Here is a 20,026-nt window from a genome sequence, read left to right as displayed (position 1 = left end):
ATTAATGGCAAATGTCTTGCCTTCTTTTCCCATCATCAAGTAACACCAGGCCCAGATATTTATAGGCAAATTTTACATTCCTTTAAGAATGGACAATCCGTCTTGGGATCATAGACACAAAGAAGAAAATCTGACTAGATCACTTTATGAAGTTAGCATAAAATTTGATGTCAAAAATGACTATATGCATAGAAAAAGAAAAATGATAGTCTGTTCTCACTTATGAATATAGTTGCAAAATTCTTGATATCATATCGACAAAATATTTTCAGCAGTGTATAAAGAAAACTACATGAAAACCAAGAGGCAGGGATGATTTATACATCTGGAAATCCATAAAATTTAGGAGAAAATCCCACACAGTTATCACAATAGATGGAGAAAAGGCATTTGATAGAATTCAACAGTCAATTGTGAATTTATTAGTAAACCAGAAAGAAAGGAAATTTAAAATTTTTCTGAAATGGGATATCTATCAAAAACTTCCCCTAAACTTCAGTTATTTGGAAAACCTAATTAGCATTCCTGTTAAAGTCAGAAACAGGATAAGAATACACGTGGTTTTCCTATTATGCAGTGATATACTAGATGTTTAGCCAACTCGATAAGGCAAGAAAATGAAGTAAGAGATGCAAAAACTTAAAAGGAGTAGAAAAATAATATTTTGTAAATAATACAAATGACTAAATAGAATATCTAAGAGAGGCATCAGACATGTCATTAGAGCTTTTAGAAATGAGTTTGGCATATTCACTAAATTTAAGGTCAATACACATAAAAGGGCAGCAGTCCTAGAATTCAATAAAAATCAATGAGAAAATGTCAATGGGAAAACATACATTACCTATGGTAGGCAGGATAATGGTCCCATCAAAGATATCCATCCTGAAACCTCCTGTGTTCCATGGCAGGTGGGGGATTTAGGTTGCAACTGGAAATGAGGTTCCTAGTCAGTTAACCTTAACATAAGGAGATTATCCTGGATTTTCTGGGTAGGACAAAGTCCTTTAAATGTGGAGGAGGGAGGCAGAAGAGTTAGTGTCACAGTAATGCAATGTGAGAAAGACTTGATCTTCCATTGCTGGCTTTGACGATTGAAGGGGGCCATAAGCCAAGGAATGCAGGAAGGTTTTAGAAGCTAGAAAAGGCAAGAAAATGTATTCCTCCCTAGAGCTGCCAGAAAGGAGCACACCGGGCCAACAACTTGATTTTAGTCTGATGAGACCCATTTGAAAACAATAAGATAATATACTTCTGTTGTTTTAAGCTACTAAATTTGTGCTGATTTGTTACAGGAACTTGAAGAAACAAATATACCATCCAGAGTACCAGAAACTACAGAAAAGATGTTGCTTTATTGCCCAACATTACCCCTAGTTCAGTCCTTCTGCCATACTTTTTTGTAGAGTTGTCCTTATGAAAGATATTTCCAAGCACACTATGCCTGCTTGAAACAGATTTTATTGGCTCCCTATTGACTGAAAGGGAAAGTTTCATTTGTTCTTATGACTTAGAAGGCAATCTGCAACTAATTCCAAACTACATTTGACCAACCACTTCTTCCATGAACCACTCTCTTCATTTCCTGCTAGCAAACCCCTAATCTTTCAAAATCAATGTCAAATTTCATCTTCTATGTAAAACCATCCTGGATTATACTTTCCTTCCTACCATTCAGAAAGTTAGTTTCTCCCTGTCTCTATTCTCAGGATACTTGGTTTATGTCTATTATAGCTCTTGTCACTTTTATTGTTGTTTCATCTGTCTGACTACACCTTTTTCCAAGCAAATTGAATGTTCCTCTGCCTCAAGGTTGATACCTGGTACCTAAAAGGCCTCAGTGATTATTTGTTGATTTTAAATAAATCTTAAAATATATCTTCTCATTGTATTGAAAAAGAACTTTATTTTTCTATACTTTCCAGGACTAGATTGGGTTTTAAATGTCCTAAAAAGAGGACTTAGTGAGACTTTACAGTTAATTTCATTCAGATTGTGATATTTTTGGGTGGCCCCCAAATTGCGCTCATGCTCAATTTATAATTTTATAAGATTATAATTTTATAAGATTAAAACAAAGCAAACTGATTCCTTGTAAACTATTATTTACCTTAAATACACAAAATCCTATGCATTGTATGCACTAAGATGCACTTAAGTACCTTAAATATAAGGTGCTTAACACTGGTAGAAGCTAATATTCCAAAATTATATATATCTTTATTAATAAGTTGCAAATTCAAAGAAAAATAAGACAATGTGGAAGACAAGTATTTAGCAAAGACCACATAGTTGTCTTCATTTTTCTAATTTTCCTTCTTTTTCAGTACTTTAAAATTGTTATGTAACATGAAATTACACTGAATTTAAAATTAGGTAGATGCATATTTACTGATGTGGGATGGTTTTAATTACAAGTTAAACAGAAAAAAATACCATAAATACATAAACATAGATTATCTTATTTTTGAAAAAAGAGGGATACCATGATGTCACTCCACTGACTTCTTTCTAGCTTGCACAGTCAGATAAAAAGCCCGATACAATTCTATTATTTTTTCCATTATAGGTAACTTGTTCTTTTCTGTCTGGAAGACTTCCCTTTTAACTTTAATTTTGCCTGGCTATGCCTGAATTTGTGCCTTTTCTCCTCACCCTGTCAACTGTTCTGTGAGTACTCTCAATCTGTGGCCTCAGATTTTAATTCATCTCAGGAAAATTTTCTTCTATACATTTGATTCTTATCTGTTTTACACCTGTCTCTGTTATTCCTTCTGAAACTCCTATTATTTACATGTTATGTCTTCAACTATATGCTCCAAGCATTTTTTATTTTCCAATGTAATTTTTCCTGTCTTTATATTTTTGCTCTTTACTCTAGAATAGTACATCCATTTCATCTTCCAGACCACTAGGTTACACCTCAGTAATGATTTCTCTGTCTGTCAATTCCTTTCCTGAACTGTTCAATTAGGAAATCATATTATAGTTACATGAAGTCATTTTTAAACATTTCATTTAATATGCTGCATGTGAAGAAAACAGAAACTGGTGGTCTGGAAAATTCTGGGCTTCCAGAAAGTGAGACCCCAGTGAATAGGGCCCTAAGTGAAGATTTAGCCAAATATGGAAGCAGCCAGTTATTATAGGGTAAGTGAGGGTTGGAGATGGAGTTATCCAGAAAGGATTTGTGAAAAGTCTTATTGTCTGGTGGTTATTATCCCTGCATACTGCATATGAAGAAGAGTGTTGCAGGTTCTGTATAAATGGAAATACTGCCAATCTGGATGAAAAGAAAGAGAAAAGGGACAAATTGAAGGAAAAATGACTTCAGAGGCAGAACCATAGAAGCTAAGGCCTAAAGCAAAGAAATCTTGGGCCAGGAGAGCAGACCCACCCATGTGCTTGGAGAGGGTTGAGTTTGCCCCTTCCTGAGTATATAGGCCTTCTGCCTATATACTCAGGAAGAGATTTTCCACCCGGGCCTTGTAGGGAGTGGAGTGCATAAATCAGGGCTTGGAGAGAGCCTGACTGCCACCCCATTGTTCTGGAGGGATGGAGTATGTGCCTCAAAGATGGGAAAGATCCCCAGTGGTGCTCCAAAACTGAGAGAACTAATGAACACCACTAATGTGCTCCAATACTGCAACTCACCCCAACATTTGTAAAGAAAGCAACACCAATGTGTTGGCCATTGGAAAGGGTTGTACTGCTGCTTTCTAAGCTTTCTAAAGCCCTGAGGATAAATGACTCTCAGACTTTGAAATCCAATGGAGTTTACCCTGCAGGTTTTTGGAACTCTTTGAGTCTGGGGACCCCTGTTATTTTTTGATATCTCCCTATGGCAATGAAAACATGTATCCTATCATTGTCTCTCCTTTGGCTATTGACAACAGATAACTTGTTCTAAGTTGTTCAGGTTCACAGCCAAAGGATAAATTTGCCTTAGAACAAACTGTGTCTGTAACTGATTTTGATGAGACTTGGTACTGGGTATGGTATTTATATTGCTACTGAAATGGTTTAAGGCTTTTATGGTATCGTGACAGAGTGAATGTATTTTGTGTAAGGAAATAGCGTGTCTTTCTTGGGGTCAAGAGGGTAGAATGTGCTGGTTTGAGAGTGTTGTGTGCCCCAGAAAAGCCAGGGCCTTTAATCTGGACTCAATATTGTTAGGTAGAAACTCTCGTGATTAGATTATCTCCATGGAGATGTAGTGCTCCAAGTCACACGTGTGGCTTTTGATGAAATTATCTCCACAGAGATGTGGGGTGCTCAATTGTAGGCGTGGCCTTTGGTTAGACAGAGATGTGACTGCCCATTCAGGTCTTGATTAGTTTACTATAGTCCTTTAAAAGAGGAAACATTTTGGAGAAAGCTCAGATGCAGATGCAGATGCAGATGCTTGGAGAAGGTTGCCTCAGAGCTGACAGAGACATGGATGTCTGGAGATACTTGGAGTGCTGACAGAGAGAACAGATCTAGACTGGGAAGAGCCTAGCAGATATTGCCATGTACCTTTTGATGAGATGGTAAGCAAGCCAGAACCCAGAGTTGTGTTCTGGAGGAGCTAAGTGAAGGATCACAGACACTTAGAGAGGAAACCACAGGAAATTGAGACTGATAAAACAGAGCCCTGGAGCAGCAAACAAGCAGATGCAAGCCATGTGCCTTCCCAGCTGATGGAGGTATTCAAGATGGCATTAGCGTTTCTTGAGTGAAGAGAGCCTCTTGTTGGTGCCTTAATTTGGACATTTTCATGGCCTTAAACTGTAAACTTGTAACTTTTTAAATTCCCTTTTAAAACTCATTCATTTCCGGTATATTGCATTCCAGCAGCATTAGCAAACCAATACACTTGCTTTGGGTGCTCTCAAGGGCAGACCCAGAAATGAGGATTTGAGTAAAAGTAATTTGAGGAAAGATGGCTCAAAGAAGCAGGTTGGAGGAGTGGAGAAGCCAGACAGTGAAGGAAGAAGAACCAATGGAGGGTGCTGATGAAGCAGAGTACTGGTCTGGGCAGTGGAGGTCTGATCCTGCTGGGTAACTTCTAGAGATGATATAGAACCTTTTTCAGAATGGACTCCTTGATGGGAGAGGAAGATGGGGCCTGGAGCTTTATCCCCTAAAACTTTAACCTACCCTTTGTACATGGGCCAAGCATGCTCCTATGATCAGAGAACTCCCCCAACCAGAAGGATGCTTTCTTCCTCCTGCTCCCACCCCCCTCCTCCTTGTCCTCCTGTTCTCCTTCTTCTTCCTCTTCCTCTTCTCTTTACTTTCCTTCCTCTCCTTTCCTTCATTTTATGGATTTAATTTATTTTCTAAATGGTAAAAAAGTTACATGGTTTAAAGTCAAAACTATAAAAATGTAGACTCAGAGAAGCCTCTTTCCATCCATCATCTTTCTACCCCATTTGTGTTCTATATTTAAGCATTTTTTAAAGTTCCAGGTTTATTTATTCCTTTTTATTGCCTTTTCACTTGACAGTATGTCCCGAAAATCATTCCACTTAGCAGTTCCCAGAACTTTACCTTGCTTTTTCTTTATCGTTTCATATTATTTCATTGCATCGTGGTTCCATAGTTTATTCACCCAGTCTCCTATGGATGACCATTTAAAATTAATTCCGTAGTAGGTAGCTGTAAGCATATATTCTTTCATAATTTCAGAGGTGAATATTTCAGGTAAAATTCTAGAAGTGATATTACTGGGTCAAAGGGTGCATGTAGTATTTATGAGTATTACCATATTTTCCCCATTGAGCCGTACAGTACTGTTCCCCACAGCAGTATGTGTTAGTATCTGTTTCTGCACAGCCTTGTCAACAGAGTATGTTGCCAAACTTTAACTTTTTTTTTTTTGCCAATCCAATAGGTATAATTGTAATTTGAATTTCTCTTATTTTGAGATTGTCATCTTTCCTTATGCTTTAGAGCAGGAAATTTGCATACCTCTATTTTTTGTAAAGTTGATTTTTTTCTAATAGTTTTTTGTTTTTCTACATTCCTCAGTTTTTAAGAGATATTTACATATTAGAGTCTGAGATAAATGTTTCAAGTATTTTTTATGGCCATAAAGTAGTGTTTCCTAAAAAAATTATATGCTGTTTATCAATCTTTTATTGCATCTGGATTTTAAATCATAATTAAAATATATTTCTGCAAGGATTTTCTTCTAGTACTTGAACGGTTTCATTTTTCTCTGTTTAACATTTAGAAATCTAATACGTTTGGTATTTATCCTGGTATTTGTTATGAGGTATGTATCCACTTTTATCTTTTTCCAAATGGCTATCTAGCTTTCCCAACCCCATTTTTTAAAAAAAGTTCATCTTTTCCCCTAATGATTTAAAATGATATTTTTATTCTGCAATACATTTTCAGAGTATTTGTGTACATTTCTGGGTGTTTTCTTCTGTTCTGATGGTCTGTCAGTCTATATTTATTCCAGTACCTGATTGTTTTAAACATAAAGGCTTTAGAGTATATTTAAATCTATTTTAGCAAGTCTAGCTCATCTGCCACCACATAACTATATTTAGTTCATAAAATAGAATTTCCTTCATCTATCCCACATTTTTGCACAACTAGGGTTTTCCCTCCAACTTTAATAACAAATAACATTATCATATTATCTTTGCCAACATAACTTTTCCGAATATTATATAATTGTAAATATTTTTTTGATTCTTATACAGATTGCCAATTTCCTTTCCAAATTGAAACTACCATTACACTAACTGTGCATATGAATATAAGTTTCTATACTTTCTTCTCCTTCAAAATTGAAAAAAATAACCCAAAACATTACAGTAATAGCCAAAATGCTTCCTAAATTGCACTTCTTAGATTGTTAAAAAGGTTAAATATTTTCTCCTATGTTAGTTCACTAATTATCATTTCTTCTTTTGTGGACTGCTTTTCATGTTACCTTTCATTTTAGTGTTTTCTTGATTAACTTATTTGAACTTCATATGGAGACATTAATCTATCAGTCATACTTGCTGAAATGCTGACCCACTTTATTCAATTTTTAATGTTTGTATCTTTTTTTTTTTTTGGAAAGTCAGGTTTCTAAGCTTGTAGTTTGGAAAACTGTGACTCATTGCCCTCATTATTTCACTAGTCATTTTTAAAATCATTCCTCATTTATAAGGTTGATATATTTTTATCATTTTAAATGAATGCACAATAATTATTCATAACTTAAGCACTATTTTAACTTGCCTAGTAATTTTTTTCCATATGCCAATATAGGTTTGAAGCAGTAAATTAGAAGCAGTGGAGATGTTACAAGCAGGTAATTTGACAGCTTTGAGAAGTGACATCTGATGAAAGATCACTGATGAAAGGGCAAGAGACTTTCTAAAAATATCATATAGAAATCCTCAAAATTATAGCCAATCTGAGGCCATTGAGGTAGGGCAAACAGACCTCAAAGTGCCCTACAGTGATATTCCTGTAGCAACTACATAATTTTTATGAAAGCATTAAATGATGTTCGAATTATCATGAGGCAAGAGCAAAGAAATGTTTACATATATATGTATATAAACATCTCATTTAAAATTCCCAGTTCAATTAACATAAAAAAACAGTGCTTATAAGTATAAATTCCTTAACTAATCAGGAAAATTGTCTTTGAAGAATAGCTTGTTCCCAGAGGATTCTGGTTAGATGTAATTATACCATAATTACTTGGCATCTGTTTGGTATGGCCTCCAAGATTAATATATTCATCAATTTTCCTTTAATACTGTATATTAATAATAATAGTTGCTATATATTGAATGCCTACTAGGTGCTATCACTCTGTATACTGAATTTAACCCATTTATCACACTTTCCCAGGAAGGAAACTTAGGTTCAGAGAGGTTCAACTCCTTATCCTAAGGTGATTTTGATCTCAGGACTGTCTGGCTTTACCCTCCTAGCCAAACCTCCTCTCATGCCTGGCATAGTGTTGTGCCTAAATTTAATTCACTATTTGCCAAGTTTAAACCAGCAAATATATAGAGAGATTGGAAGTGGATGACATGGTTTACAGTTCTGTTAGAGAAATAGGACTTACATGTAGAAAATGAGACCTCAAATGAACTATGTTTTAAAGTACATTAGCTTAGTTGCTTTTCTTCAAGAAACTCAGTCAGCCCAAAACCACTTGCAAAGCAGCACTTAGGTTTTTCTAAGCTCTGAATGTGTTTGTCGGTAAAGGGAACTCAATGTCTTTCAGCTGACTCTAGAATCAAGCCTCCATATCTAGTCACATGTTAGATGGTCTTTTACCCACCCTCCTCTGAATTCTTCGCTGGGACAGGCTACATCTCAGGCTTGTTTCTTATAAAAGGAAAACAGAGAGAGGGCTTTTTGTCTTCAAAGTCCTTCAAAGCCTTTCTTGTCTGATGCTTGGCTCTCAATATATTCTCCTACATCATTTTCCCCATTCAATTTACAATTTTTTGTGTGTGGAGATGATGCCTTTTCAGATCCATTTTATACTTATTCCAGCTATTTAATTTTTGCTCCCCTCCCTGCTTTCTTCTTAACTTTGACACAGGTATGCAATTGTTTTAATAAGGAATTAAAGACATCCTTCCCTAGTAAGATAAAGCTGTTGGCACACCTTACCTTTATACGTGATGGATTATTGCTTCAAAAAAATCTTTCGCTGTCTTTGTCATCATAAGCCAGCTATGCAACACAAATGGTGTTCTAAAAAGAGGTTTTGATGTTCACGTTCAGTGTAGAAAGCATATAAGAGTTTGTAGTTTTGTGGTGCAAAAGATGAAAAGGATGTCTGGGACTTTTTCAAATGGTCCACAAATCTGAGTACCCAGGTGATGGAGGAGAGAGTGGAATAAGTCTCTAGAGATGCTGATGGACTTAGATTAAAATACTATATTCTCAGAGAATAAAGCAAATACTGGAACTAGTGTATTATCTCTCTTCTTTGATGTGGTTTAATATAAGAGGCCCTTAATGAAAAGGGTGGACATAGGAAATAATTCCCCTAAGAATACCAGTTCTGTAACACAGCCTTTAATAATGCCTAATGTGGTGCCAAAAACACAGTGAGTACTCAGTCAATAAGTGAGCCTTCTAATTCTGTTTTGTAATGTATGTTACAATAAGCTGTTGTCTTTTATCTATAATGGATTGAACTCAATTATCACCTTTATTCACCCAACATGGATACAGTGCCCAATTCTGCTAGTGTTGAATTAGAGCATACTCAATTGAACATGTATAATGCTTAGTGGAGAAAATCTTGAGAAAGCCCCTATGCCTTAGCATCAATGATAGTTGATTGGACTTTGATGGGTGAGTCTTGGGAAAAAGAAATTTGTGGAAGGATTAACAATTTGGTGAGAGAGTGTATAGTACACTTAGGAAGCAGAGAGAGATGACAATCACTCAAGGAGAGTATGTTGTAGGAGTGGGGAAGAGATTAGAAGGTGGTGTTACGGTTAAGAAGTTGCTTAGGAAAGACTGCTAAATTTATAGTTTAGATATTATTCTTCATGCATCAGGGAACATCTAAAGTTTTGGGTCAGGGACATGATATCAGAGCTGTGTTTCAGTAGCTCATGGCAAGTCATAGGACAGATTGGAGGGGAGAGGGCCTCATTAGACAGTGAATGTATAACAGGTCTATTTAAGTGGTCTTTTCCCCAAGCCCTTTAAAAAGGACTTTAATACAATGACTCTTGAAATGTCATTTGGTTTCATTCACAAGAAACAATGCTATTATTGCATCTTTTGGGATGATATTCTTCTCACCCAAGTCCCCCACCCCAATACTAACCACTGGAGCCCTCTAGTATTTTGAGATAGGACATTAGAAGTAACACAGTGACTGAGAGCAGGTATCAGGTGAATGGAGGGAAAGGTGCTACCAGATATACCTAAGGATATATAAAATGTCCCCTTCTTTATATTACCTCTATCCAAAAGCATAGCACACCCGTCTATTATCACCATCTAGTGCTCATCTTCCTAACCTCATTCCCAACACAGCACAGGCAGGGCTCCAACTGGAAACTTTGCCACAACACCTCTCCATTCTCATCACTGCTAATCCTCAGACTATGTCTCAGTTACAACCTTTGAGCCATTACTTTCCCCCCCTTCAGCAGCTCTATCTACAGCTGATTCTAATGTACTGCCTATTTAGTTCAAGTTACCCTTGATATTCATTTTAACCAGTTTCCACCTGTTTAAAAATGCTTTTAGGAGCATAGTACATCTTTTACCCAAGTGTCACAGCCCCACTAAAGATATTTCTAAGAGGTCAATATGGTCATCATTTTTATTAACAGGCAAGGACAGTAACCACAAGTCAATTGCAAGCTGCTATGTGTTAGAAATAAGTGGTTTATATCAGAATGTCAATTGATGGAAAAAAGCTAAAGCTATCAAGTTACCAAGCTCTCATTCTTTAAATCATTTAAATAGCCTATGCCTGTCTTGTAGAATTTTCTGAAGAATTCAAACAAAACAGGAAAGAATAAATATCTCAGTGTATACCAGTGGTGGTTTTCAATCTGGTTTCTGTTTGGCTTCCAGAAAAATTAGTTTTGTATGAATTCTTCTGGAAATTACTCAGTTAAAACTTCAGAAAATGCTAGAACATTTGTCTGATTAATACCTGAGTAGAGGCCAAACCTGGAAAAGAAAACAAAAGGGCTCAGTTGAACTTTGATTTATTCAAATCCATTGTGAAGCTAAATGTACTTGAAATGGTCACATCAATAAATCACCCCAAACCCAGAAACTTAAAAACTTGCTGCAAATGATTACTTTCATCCCACGTTTCCATAATACAATATAATTAAAAGTACTGGTGATGGTAGTAGTAATAGTAATGTAGCAGCAGCAGCTGTAGCTGTAATAGCTTGTATATTTGTATATACAATTGTAATAGCAATTGAAGTGACAGTGGCGATGATAGATACAGGCAATATGTTTTTATTACTACTTATATTATTCTTTCCGTTGCCACCACCAACACCACCATTTATTAAAGATGCTATTCTGGGCACGTCAACAGCATTCTCTATAAATGTCACAACAGCCTTACCAGGTAGATGACACAGTCCTAACTTTGCAGAAGTAGATACTGAGGCTCAAAGTGCTTAAGTAAAATACAAAAGTCCACAACTCATACTAGGTAGAGCTAGGACTTGAATTCAGTTCCCCGGCTCCCAAACTGCAGCTCGTGTTACCACAGTGCTGTCATGTTATTCTGTGTCTGCTTATTCACATCATTGAAAGGAAGGGACTTGTACAATCACACGCTTTTTTCCTTTGGGGGCACCTTACAGGTATATAGAACTATAGTCCCTCACTTTGTCTGGTCTGGGTTTATCCTCTCCCAAGTCAATCAACTGATTGTTTTAATATTTTTTCTGTCCAGTACATGTATGTAAATAGCCTATTAGTCACAGGAACACATGCCAGATGGGCTGGTCACTTGCCCCTTTGGTGGCTGACACACTCCCAGGTGGCTCTGCCAGTCTTTGACATGGTAGGATGGTATCTGGTGTATTCAGATGATGTTAGCTATTCACTACTGAGAACAAAGGCCCGCAGAAATGGAGACCACATTCTTTTCTCACAGAGCAAGGAAGGCCTCTACTATTTCTGGATGCTTACTGCATGTCTAGGAGTTTCCCATGTGTCATCTAATTTCACCATTACACTAAAATGAAAATAACGTATAATGTCCCTGAGAGTTTCTTTTAGAAAGTACTAAAGCTTACTTAACTGAGCACTGTACATGACTCCTGGATTTTCCATAAATGAAATAACTTACAATTATAGCTTGAAACCATAGATGCCCCCAAACACCTCCTTATTGCCATCCAATAGTAAGTCGCAGAGAATATACACCAATTTTTAGATGTGACTTAAACAAAATATGATTAGATGGCAGCTCTGGGGAAGATAAACATAAGCAGTCTTTAAACACTACATGTTTACTATTTGTGCCTTTGCCTGCCTTATTAATATAAACTAGGCTTTTCTCAATGACTCTTAACTTCAGTTGTTATTTTCCTTTCTTTAATCCATATTGCAAGTATAGTCAAGTCTACATAATTTAGTCACTAATGGTTTATGGCTGTTGCATAAGAATATTGAGGGTCTCTCTAGGTTTGTGTGCACTATCGGAGGTCTGTCATCTGTGTTTCGCTGTGATTATATAACAATGAACGGGGTCCGAGTTCTCAATAAATTTTCTTTTTGGGATTCATTAAGCTAATGTATGTGATGCATCCTTCCTTGGGATACAATATAGTAATTAAAGTAAAGATTATCAATGAAGAAATAGGATCTTCAAAGGCCTATTACTTTGGCCACTGGCCAATACTATTCAGATTTGTACCGATAAATGCCACTGGCATGACTTGTCTTCTAAACTGGGGACATTTTTGAAACCAAGTCAAAATCTAGTCTGAGAGATTCTACTCTCCTTACCTTTCAGGATTCCAAGGTGGCTTTAAAAAACAAGATCCAAAAAACTCAGAGATGTTTTTCTCCCTACCTTAAGGGTGAGTGATAAAAAGTGTCATAATTACCAAATTTTTACACTTAGCTAAATATAATTGCATGATTTGGAACAATTTGAAGGCATAAAATTGAAAACATTATTTTAGGGTGTTTGATCATGTTTTAAAGGAATTCATTAAATTTTTAAGTGGACCCATTACCTATCACGTGTAAATATTGTTAACAACTAGGGTCATTTAGCTGACAGAAAACAAATGCCTTAGAGGTGAGTTAATATGAAGAAAAGTTATTTTCTCCCCTGCAGAGGAAAGTTTCTTGATAAGAAAATGAGATGAAGTATTAGGAGAATTTGCTTTTGTTGACTTCTTTACAACAGAGAAGGAAAAATTTCCTATAAAATTTTTATAGGAAATGGGCTTATCTAATAATTAAGGCAAAATGTGTCTAACATTTCTCGCTGACCCTAATGTATCTAACAGTTCTTACTGCCCTAATTTCTGTACTTTTGGCATGATTCCACTGTGGTAGGACAGATCCTTATGTTGCCTGGTAAGTTGCTTATAGAGATGCCCCAATTCTATGTACATGGTTCATATTTGGATAGAGGAAACTAGATAGTTTATTAGTTATTATTCACAAGCTCATCTGAAGGTAACAATATTCCCTACATGTAGCAGAGTTTTGCAAAGTATAGTTCATGTGTGTCAGAATTCCCTGGAGAGTTCTGCAGCAGAATCCAGGCTACAACTCTGACCACTAAATCAAAATCTAGGGATGGAGCTATGTTTTTAGCATATTTCCCAATTGATCTTAAGCATTGATAGCCATAGTCTTGGTATATTATTCTTTAATGTTGTTTGTACTATCACTTTGCCATTTAAATGCTAATATCTTGTACATACTGTACAAGATTTTAACTATTTAATGCCCAAGAAATTAATTTAGCTAAATGATACCTCTGTTACAGAACTGTGGAGTTGATAGTAATAGCTAACACCGATTGAACATCTGACACAAAATGATGTCCCATGGCCTTGGCCATTTCCTATTCAAGATCTGTAATTCTCACAACTGTCCCACAGAGTGGCCCATAATGTCCCTATTCTTTTTTATTTTGTAATTTTTTATTAATTAAAAAAAATTACATGAAAGAAATGTAAACATCCTTAATATATGCTCATTCCGTTCTACATATATAATCAGTAATTCACAATATCATCACATAGTTGCGTATTCATCATCATGATCATTTCTTAGAACATTTGCATCAATTCAGAAAAAGAAATAAAAAGACAAAAGAAAAGAAAAAACAGAAGAAGAAAAAAAAATTTTACATACCATACCCCTTACCCCTTCCTTTCATTGATCACTAGCATTTCAAACTGAATTTATTTTCACATTTGTTCCCCCTATTATTTATTTTTATTCCATATGTTCTACCTGTCTGTTGACAAGGTAGATAAAAGGAGCATCAGACACAAGGTTTTCACAATCACACAGTCACATTGTGACAGCTATATCATTATACAATCATCATCAAGAAACATGGTTACTGGAACACAGCTCTACATTTTCAGTTCAGCCTATAGCTTTGGTTGTCTGCACTGCTTGTGAGAATATCAATAATTCAACTTGGGGAGGTTGAATTTTCCCCCTTTCTCACCATTCCCTGAAGGGGACTTTGCAAATACTTTTCCAGTCACTGATCAAATCACTGTGGGATTCATCGGGGCATCACTCTGGACAAACCAATAAAATCTAATGTCCTACCCAAGGTTCCATGTACTTATGTTGTTCAACCAACTATCTGTATAAAGCTTTATTAGGAGATGCACTAGTCAAAATATAAATTTTGTACCAAATAAAAAATTTTTGATTTAGTCTCACACATAAGTTGAAATTTAAAAATATTAATTACCATCTATTTTCAGCACCCTGCAGTAATGACATTCCTTTGTTCTTCGTAATGCAAAGACATTTTTAAATTTGTACATTTAGTCATTATCATTATACATTCTAGGCACTCCTAGATTATACCATCTCAATTTTTATCATCTATCTTTCTTTGTGATTTCATTTATGCCCCCAGCCTTCCTCCCTCTATCATTCTCATATTCAACTTCATTCAGTGTTTTAACATATTCAGTGTTTTAACATAATTATATTACAGTTAGATAGTGTTGTGCTGTCCATCTCTGAGTTTTTATATTCAGTCCTGTTGCACAATCTGTATCCCTTCTGCTCCATTTACCCAATATTTTACTCTATTTCTATGTCCTGATGGTCTCTGTTACCAATGAAATATTCCAAGTTTATTCATATCAGTGAGACCATACAGTATTTGTTCTTTTGTTTTTGGCTAATCACACTCAGCATAACATCCTTAAGATCCATTCATGTTGTTACATACTTCATAACTTTATTCTGTCTTACAGCTGCATAATATACCATCATATGTATATGCCACAGTTTTTTTAGCCACCCGTCCATTGATGGACATTTTGGTTGTTTCCATCTCTTGGTAGTTGTAAATAATGCTGCTATAAACATTGGTGTGCAAATATCAGTCTGTGTCTTTGCTCTCATGTCCTTGGAGTAGAGACAGCATATAGATAGGTCTTGTTTTTTAATCCATTCTGCCAGTCTATGTCTTTTGATTGGGGAGTTTAATCCATTAACATTCAGTGTTATTACTGCATGGGTAGTACTTTCTTCTACTATTTTGCCTTCTGAATTTTATATGTCATATCTAAGTTTCCTTCTTTTTACCTTTACTCATAGTCTTCCTTTCTCCACTCTTCTCCACACCTCTCTCTTCTGTCTTTTCGTATCTGTCTCTAGTGCTCTCTTTAGTATTTCTTGCAGAGCTGGTCTATCAGTGATTTTTTTGTCTGAAAATGTTTTAATTTCTCCCTCATTTTTGAAGGACAATTTTGCTGGATATAGAATTCTTGGTTGGCAGTTTTTCTCTTTTAATAATTTAAATATAGCATCCCACTGTCTTCTCGCCTCCATAGTTTCTGCTGAGAGATCTACACACAGTTTTATTGGGTTCCCCTTGTATGTGATGGTTTGCTTTTCTCTTGCTGCTTTCAAGATTCTCTCTTTCTCTTTGACCTCTGACATTCTGATTAGTAAATGTCTTGGAGTATGTCTATTTGGATCTATTCTCTTTGGGGTATGCTGCACTTCTTGCATCTATAATTTTAAATCTTTCATAAGAGTTGGGAAATTTTCACTGATAATTTCCTCCATTAGTTTTTCTTCTCCTTTTCCCTTCTTTTCTCCTTCTGGGACACCCACAACATGTATATTCATGTGCTTCATATTGTCTTTCAGTTCCCTGAGTCCCTGCTCAAAATTTTCCATTTTTTTTCCTATATTTTCTTTTTCTTGCCTGATTTCAGATGTTTCATCCTCCAGTTCAGAAATCCTATGTTGTCTCTTGAAATTTACCATTGTTTTTTTCATCTCTTCTACCATGCCTTTCATTCCCATAAGTTCTGTGATTTGTTTTTTCAGACTTTCGATTTCTTCTTTTTGTTCATTCCTTGCCTTCTTTATATCCTCCCTCAACTCATTGATTTAGTTTTTTTTTATTAATTAAAAAAAGAATTAACAAAACAATTAGAAATCATTCCAATCTACATGTACAATCAGTAATTCTTAATATCATCACATAGTTGCATATTCATCATTTCTTAGTACATTTGTATCGATTTAGAAAAAGAAATAAAAAGACAACAGAATAAGAATTAAAACAATAATAGAAAGAAAAAAAAAAAAACAAAAACAAAAAACCTATACCTCACATGCAGCTTCATTCAGTGTTTTAACATAATTGCATTACAATTGGGTAGTATTGTGCTGTCCATTTCTGAGTTTTTATATCCAGTCCCATTGTACAGTCTGTATCCCTTCAGCTCCAATTATCCCTTCTTTCTTTTTTTTTTTTAATTAACGGAAAAAAAGAAATTAACCCAACATTTAGAGATCATACCATTCTACATATGCAATCATTAATTCTTAACATCATCACATAGATGCATGATCATCATTTCTTAGTACATATGCATTGGTTTAGAAGAACTAGCAACATAACCGAAAAAGATATAGAATGTTAATATAGAGAAAAAAATAAAAGTAATAATAGTAAAATCAAAACAAAACAAAACAAAACAAAAACCTATAGCTCAGATGCAGCTTCATTCAGTGTTTTAACATGATTACTTTACAATTAGGTATTATTGTGCTGTCCATTTTTGAGTTTTTGTATCTAGTCCTGTTACACCGTCTGTATCCCTTCAACTCCAATTGGCCATTATCTTACCCTGTTTCTACCTCCTGCTAGACTCTGTTATCAAGGACATATTCCAAATTTATTCTCGAATGTCTGTTCACATCAGTGGGACCGTACAGTATTTGTCCTTTAGTTTTTGGCTGGACTCACTCAGCATAATGTTCTCTAGGTCCATCCATGTTATTACATGCTTCATAAGTTTATCCTGTCTTAAAGCTGCATAGTATTCCATCGTATGTATATACCACAGTTTGTTTAGCCACTCTTCTGTTGATGGAGATTTTGGCTGTTTCCATCTCTTTGCAATTGTAAATAACGCTGCTGTAAACATTGGTGTGCAAATGTCCGTTTGTGTCTTTGCCCTTAAGTCCTTTGAGTATATTCCCAGCAATGGTATTGCTGGGTCGTATGGCAATTCTATATTCAGCTTTTTGAAGAACCGCCAAACTGCCTTCCACAGTGGTTGCACCATTTGACATTCCCACCAACAGTGGATAAGTGTGCCTCTTTCTCCGCATCCTCTCCAGCACTTGTCACTTTCTGTTTTGTTGATAATGGCCATTCTGGTGGGTGTGAGATGATATCTCATTGTGGTTTTGATTTGCATTTCTCTAATGGCCAGGGACATTGAGCATCTCTTCATGTGCCTTTTGGCCATTTGTATTTCCTCTTCTGATAGGTGTCTGTTCAAGTCTTTTCCCCATTTTGTAATTGGTTTGGCTGTCTTTTTGTTGTTGAGATGAACAATCTCTTTATAAATTCTGGATACTAGACCTTTATCTGATATATCATTTCCAAATATTGTCTCCCATTGTGAAGGCTGTCTTTCTACTTTCTTGATGAAGTTCTTTGATGCACAAAAGTGTTTAATTTTGAGGAGTTCCCATTTATTTATTTCCTTCTTCAGTGCTCTTGCTTTAGGTTTAAGGTCCATAAAACCGCCTCCAGTTGTAAGATCCATAAGATATCTCCCAACATTTTCCTCTAACTGTTTTATGGTCTTAGACCTAATGTTTAGATCTTTGATCCATTTTGAGTTAACTTTTGTATAGGGTGTGAGAGATGGGTCTTCTTTCATTCTTTTGCATATGGATATCCAGTTCTCTAGGCACCATTTATTGAAGAGACTGCTCTGTCCCAGGTGAGTTGGCTTGACTGCCTTATCAAAGATCAAATGTCCATAGATGAGAGGGTCTATATCTGAGCACTCTATTCGATTCCATTGGTCGATATATCTATCTTTATGCCAATACCATGCTGTTTTGACCACTGTGGCTTCATAATATGCCTTAAAGTCAGGCAGCGCGAGACCTCCAGCTTCGTTTTTTTTCCTCAAGATGTTTTTAGCAATTCGGGGCACCTTGCCCTTCCAGATAAATTTGCTTATTGATTTTTCTATTTCTGAGAAATAAGTTGTTGGGATTTTGATTGGTATTGCATTGAATCTGTAAATCAATTTAGGTAGGATTGACATCTTAACTATATTTAGTCTTCCAATCCATGAACACGGTATGCCCTTCCATCTATTTAGGTCTTCTGTGATTTCTTTTAGCAGTTTTTTGTAGTTTTCTTTATATAGGTTTTTTGTCTCTTTAGTTAAATTTATTCCTAGGTATTTTATTCTTTTAGTTGCAATTGTAAATGGGATTCGTTTCTTGATTTCCCCCTCAGCTTGTTCATTACTAGTGTATAGAAAAGCTACAGATTTTTGAATGTTGATCTTGTAACCTGCTACTTTGCTGTACTCATTTATTAGCTCTAATAGTTTTGTTGTGGATTTTTCCGGGTGTTCGACGTATAGTATCATATCGTCTGCAAACAGTGATAGTTTTACTTCTTCCTTTCCAATTTTGATGCCTTGTATTTCTTTTTCTTGTCTAATTGCTCTGGCTAGAACCTCCAACACAATGTTGAATAATAGTGGTGATAGTGGACATCGTTGTCTTGTTCCTGATCTTAGGGGGAAAGTTTTCAATTTTTCCCCATTGAGGATGATATTAGCTGTGGGTTTTTCATATATTCCCTCTATCATTTTAAGGAAGTTCCCTTGTATTCCTATCTTTTGAAGTGTTTTCAACAGGAAAGGATGTTGAATCTTGTCGAATGCCTTCTCTGCATCAATTGAGATGATCATGTGATTTTTCTGCTTTGATTTGTTGATATGGTGTATTACATTAATTGATTTTCTTATGTTGAACCATCCTTGCATACCTGGGATGAATCCTACTTGGTCATGATGTATAATTCTTTTAATGTGTTGTTGGATACGATTTGCTAGAATTTTATTGAGGATTTTTGCATCTGTATTCATTAGAGAGATTGGTCTGTAGTTTTCTTTTTTTGTAATATCTTTGCCTGGTTTTGGTATGAGGGTGATGTTGGCTTCATAGAATGAATTAGGCAGTTTTCCCTCCACTTCGATTTTTTTGAAGAGTTTGAGGAGAATTGGTATTAATTCTTTCTGGAACGTTTGGTAGAATTCACATGTGAAGCCATCTGGTCCTGGACTTTTCTTTTTAGGAACCTTTGAATGACTAATTCAATTTCTTTACTTGTGATTGGTTTGTTGAGGTCATCTATGTCTTCTTGAGTCAAAGTTGGTTGTTCATGTCTTTCCAGGAGCCCGTCCATTTCATGTAAATTGTTGTATTTATTAGCGTAAAGTTGTTCATAGTATCCTGTAAGTACCTCCTTTATTTCTGTGAGGTCAGTAGTTATGTCTCCTCTTCCATTTCTGATCTTATTTATTTGCATCCTCTCTCTTCTTCTTTTTGTCAATCTTGATAGGGGCCCATCAATCTTATTGATTTTCTCATAGAACCAACTTCTGGTCTTATTGATTTTCTCTACTGTTTTCATATTTTCAATTTCATTTATTTCTGCTCTGATCTTTGTTATTTCTTTCCTTTTGCTTGCTTTGGGATTAGTTTGCTGTTCTTTCTCCAGTTCTTCCAAGTGAACAGTTAATTCCTGCATTTTTGCCTTTTCTTCTTTTCTGATATAGGCATTTAGGGCAATAAATTTCCCTCTTAGCACTGCCTTTGCTGCATCCCATAAGTTTTGATATGTTGTGTTTTCATTTTCATTTGCCTCGAGGTATTTACTAATTTCTCTTGCAATTTCTTCTTTGACCCAGTCGTTGTTTAAGAGTGTGTTGTTGAGCCTCCAGGTATTTGTGAATTTTCTGGCATTCTGCCTATTATTGATTTCCAA

The 20,026-nt window shown here is 35.6% G+C and overlaps 1 protein-coding gene across 2 annotated transcripts in view; it reads left to right on the top strand.

Moving 5' to 3' along the window:
* Positions 1-20,026, top strand: part of ARHGAP24 (Rho GTPase activating protein 24) — a 539,804-nt gene that overhangs the window by 39,444 nt on the left and 480,334 nt on the right. The window contains exon 1 of one of the 2 annotated variants that reach the window (XM_077142939.1): positions 11,979-12,554. The exons of the other annotated variant lie outside the window; for it this stretch is intronic. The gene's annotated coding sequence lies outside the window, so the exon portion shown is untranslated. Of the gene's footprint in view, positions 1-11,978; positions 12,555-20,026 lie in introns of those variants that run through there. 2 annotated transcript variants of the gene reach the window in all.

The sequence above is a fragment of the Tamandua tetradactyla genome, chromosome 24, assembly GCF_023851605.1.
Source record: "Tamandua tetradactyla isolate mTamTet1 chromosome 24, mTamTet1.pri, whole genome shotgun sequence".
Lineage (NCBI taxonomy): Eukaryota > Metazoa > Chordata > Mammalia > Pilosa > Myrmecophagidae > Tamandua > Tamandua tetradactyla.
The sequence above is the reverse complement of the archived record's forward strand: the minus strand, read 5'-3'. Positions and strand labels throughout refer to the sequence as shown.